General features: G+C 40.7%; 1 non-coding gene across 1 annotated transcript; it reads right to left on the bottom strand.

The window, feature by feature from the left end:
• Nucleotides 1-4119: 4119 nt before the first annotated feature.
• Trnas-gga (transfer RNA serine (anticodon GGA)) lies at nucleotides 4120-4203 on the bottom strand. The gene is given in 2 exon segments: nucleotides 4120-4154; nucleotides 4164-4203. It is a non-coding gene; the product is annotated as a tRNA-Ser (tRNA).
• Nucleotides 4204-4683: the final 480 nt, after the last annotated feature.

Here is a 4683-nt window from a genome sequence, read left to right as displayed (position 1 = left end):
AAATAACTGACGATGGCTGAAGTAGAGAGGATATAAAATCCAGATTGACAATAGCAAGAAAAGCGTTTCTGAAAAACAGAAATTTATTAACATCGAATTTAAATTTCAGAATAGGAAGGTTTTGCTGAAGGTATCTGGAGTAGAGCGTTGTACGTGGACAATGGACAGTGCAAACAAGAAGAGAACAGAAGCTTTTGAATGTAGTGCTATTGAAGAATGTTGAAGAATAGACGAGTACTTCGAATAACCAATCAAGAAGTATTGAATCGAAATGGGGAAAAAAATTCATTGCACAACGTAACTAAAGAACGGGGTTGGTTAATAGGACACATCTTGAGCCATTAGGGAATCGTTAAGTTGGTAACGGAGAAAGCGTGGACTGTAAAAATTGTAGAGGAAGGCCAAAAGCTTGACCACAGTAACCAGACTTACGGGAATGGCTGTAGTTGTTGTGCAGAGATGAAGAGGCTTGCACAAGATACATTAGTTTGGAGAGCTGCATCAAACCAGTCTTCGGACTCAAGGCCACAACAACAACAACAACAACAACAACAACAACAACATCGGTTTTTCATATGTGTTAGCATTATTTTGCCGACTCGTGAAGGTCGAAGGTCAGTGGCAGCCATGATCTTAGCCCATCGACCCGGCTTCCGAACACAGAGATACAGAAATGCATTCACCATATGGGCAAGAATTTCAAAATTAATAAACCTAAATCCACTACTAAATTCATCTTTGGCTTTGTCTACGTCGTCAATTTCTTCTCATATTTTCTCTTCACATGTAGGAGCAACGTTGGTAATATTCTTCTGTGAACTTTGCCTGTTCTTTATACACAAAATTCAACATTTTCCCGACTTTTTGAATATTAGAACATTCTTACAATCTATTTTGGGCAGAACAAGCAAATAGCTGCTAACTAAAATGGAAATCAGTTTGTATCTCACATTCTATTCATGATAAAATACATCTGTAAACAGATGAATGAGAACTGAGCAGCCACTTTCTTTGTCACAGCCGTAAAAAAAGTCTGCTTTCCTTTTCGATCAAGTGGCAAGAAAATTAGTTCAACAAAAATGTTCAGTGTGTGGAATGCGTGGACGACAGTAGGGGAAAAGGGGTTTGTGGCAGACTGAAGTTGCCGAAATAACATTTTTTCACATATTTCTAACGCAAATTTAGAAAATTAAACATCGAGATGTTATTCTAAAATCACAAATTCACTCAATAAAGCAACAAAAATACTGAATTTTTACTTTAATTTGCCCTATAGCAGTCCCTATGTTGTACCAGGCAAATGTCGAGGTAGTTTCTTCAAATCGGCCAGATGCGTGCACCGTACCTAGTAACTCCGATTTCTATGAGATGTACATTTCTAAACTATCTGTCAAACTAATTTCAAATTCACAGGACCTCTAAAGGCACGACTACAGCAGCGCACTGTAGTTAACTGATTAATTTAACTACGTTTCAAATTCCGCTGAGTGATCACGAGGTGTTTGTCAAAACGCAACGTCATTGCAAACCGCCTGCGTCTTTCGCTACTTAGGGCGCTGAGTCATCTCTGGCTTTGGTGGACCGGCAATCTTCTTCTTGTCCGTTAGAAGTTCACTCGCAGGTTTCGTGTTGATTGCGGCATTGATGTTTAGCAATCTGTTAATAGGGGAAAAAGATACGCAGAAGTATGGACGAATGTGTCGAAAAGTTATGTTGGAGTTTTATGTCTGATTACAATTCCATGATGATGTTCATTGTTTAGAAGGTAAAGGAATTCGTTGAAGCACATTGCGTAGCGATAAATAAAACTGTTCAAGGAATCAAACAAAAAAGGTTTTATTTTCTGGCTGTTGAATGCTGTTTTTCATGTCGCCCATATTCAGATATGTTAAGCAACAATTTACAATTATGCTGTAATCCTACGTTTACGAAGCACTTGTAATCTGATTGCACTACAATAAGTCGTGTAAGGTTCCGAATGGCCTAGTTGCAGAGTAACCTGTCCTGATGGAGCTATTAGTTCACCGTCATAAACTAAAACCACTACTGCATGAAGTACCTTAAATCCGTTATTATGGACAGGAGCACTCTTTAACTCAACAGGCGCTTGCAACAATCTTTAAAAAAAGATCTTAATATAAAGCGAAAGCATACAAGTGTTGTTTAGTATATGACAGGGAACTGATAGTTCCTTTAGTACAGGTTGTTCTGTTGTAATTAAATTACAAAATTTTTTATGCTGCAGAAATATCCGGTCCCGTCAGTGAGACTTCACTGTTGTGCTGTACGGTAGTTCATCAAATACTGGACCACTCATAAGGAAGCAGTTAAAATATTCTGCAAACATTGCCGCAACGGTATTATCGTACTCGGAAATATCCGAAAGACCTGCATTGCGTTCCGCCTGATTTGCAGAAAACACATGCCACTACACTCTTGCAGGCCCTCTTTTCGGAATAGTCGTTTGCCTCTGCAAAATGGTTGCCTTTAAGGGACCACTAGCGAATTCTGCTCTGTAAGTCAGTCAGTTCAAATGTAACACTACAATACTGCAAACATAAGGAAACATACCATTAGAGATGAGACAGTACTTAACGCTTGTAAACTGGAATTTATTGCAATAAACGATACTTCAAAAATGTTACCACTGTCATTAGTATATGATAAAACTAATATCCATAACAGTACCGCATAATCATTCAATAATCAGTAGTAAAAACTTAATTCTTTTGCAATAGGAGATTTTGAAAAGATATCTGGAATTCAAAAGTTCTATGGTAGTTCGATACATAGTTGTTCTGTAAAAGGGTCCATCCACCAGTTAACTATCGTTCGCTTGATAAGTAGTTCTCATGAACTGGTTAATGAAGTGTCTTATGTATTTATCTCCTACCTGTGCAATAACAGGAATTCTCTGTGATATGATAGAAAATTATCTGCCTTGGATAATATAATGCTACGAATCCCACATCTTAAAATTAATTAAACCACCTTTTTCCAAGGGGTGAGAGAAATGTAGAGGAACGTGGTTCTTCACTTCGGTTGACGTGTAGCAAATTAATCTGGGAACATAAATTTCTAAACGGATTACTTCCCATATAGAAAGGATTTTAGGAAAGTTTTTCAGTAGGATGCAAATAAGTCGGATGAGGCTGATTATTGCTGTGTTCTGAGAATACTTGCATTACAGGCGCTGTGCCACGTCTGTGGGCGCAGCAGTGTTAGTTTGAAGTGTTTGCTGTGGCGTCGTCGTCACAAAATGAGATTTGGGCAGTTTTGCGGTACAGCTTCGCGCGTGGTTTAAATGTAATCAGTGCTTTGAAGAACTGACTCCTGCACTCGGTGATATGTGCCCACATCATACAACTATATTCAGGTGGCACAGAGAACCCCAAAGAGGAAATTACACTCTGGTGGACGCTGAGAGGACGGGAAGTCCATGATCATCAGTGACGGAGGAAAGCATTGATGCTGTAAGGAAAATTCTCGACGAAGACAGGTGAGTGACCTATAAGCAAATGGAGGATACCTTAGGGCTAAATGCACCAGCAATTCGTTCGATTCTGCGTTATCATTTGCAAGTAAAGAAACTTCGTTGTCTCTGGGCGCCACATAGGCTGATGGAAGAGCAGATGACATGACGTGTGACTTGGTGCTGGGAGATGTTAAAGAAGTTTCTAAGGCACAATCTCAGTATGTGAATAACATCGTGACAGGTCTCGAGATTTGGCTGTACTATTATGACGTACCGACTGAGACTCAAAACAAAGCTTGGGTCTTCGAAGATGACGACACACCCGTAGCTGTCAGAAAATTCCGATCAGTAAAGAAGAAAACAATAGCTGTTTCTTCAAATGGAACTGTGGAGCGTGTTGTTTTGCACACACGGTAGACAGTCACAGGTAAGTGGTACATTGGACAGTGCCTGCCCAAAGTCATCCAGTCTTTGAAGAACCTGCGACCGACGTCAAGAGTGGACACTTGGTTCCTCCATGACGACGACGCTCCAAATGGTTCAAATGGCTCTGAGCACTATGGGACTCAACTGCTGTGGTCATAAGTCCCCTAGAACTTAGAACTACTTAAACCTAACTAACCTAAGGACATCACACACATCCATGCCCGAGGCAGGATTCGAACCTGCGACCGTAGCGGTCGTGCGGTTCCAGACTGTAGCGCCTTTAACCGCTCGGCCACTCAGGCCGGCGACGACGCTCCAGCTCACCGCTGGGGTACAGGACTGATACTTCTTGAGCACCCTCGTTACAGTCCAGACCTTGTTCCTTGTGACTTTGCACTGTTCCCACATGTAAAAATTAAGCCGAAAGGAGTGCAGTTTTCAAGTTATGAGGATCTCCTGAGGGCTTAAAATTGAAACTGAAATACCAAAACCAACAAGTTAGAAAAAAAACCGTGAATAACATCTTCAAGCGATCTGTGGAAACCTCAACATCAACAGCGGATTATTAGTAATTTACTGGATGCAATATAGCACGTGGATCTACGTGCAGTTTAAAAGTCAAAAAATGGTTATGACCACCATGGGACTTAACTTCTGAGGTCATCAGTCCCCTTGAACTAAGAACTACTTAAACCTAACTAACATAAGGACATCACACACATCCATGCCCGAGGCAGGATTCGAACCTGCGACCGTAGCAGTCGCGCGCTTCCATACTGTAG

The sequence above is a fragment of the Schistocerca serialis genome, chromosome 4 (genome assembly GCF_023864345.2).
Source record: "Schistocerca serialis cubense isolate TAMUIC-IGC-003099 chromosome 4, iqSchSeri2.2, whole genome shotgun sequence".
Taxonomy (NCBI): Eukaryota; Metazoa; Arthropoda; class Insecta; order Orthoptera; family Acrididae; genus Schistocerca; species Schistocerca serialis.
This window is presented reverse-complemented; position numbering and strand designations above follow the sequence as displayed.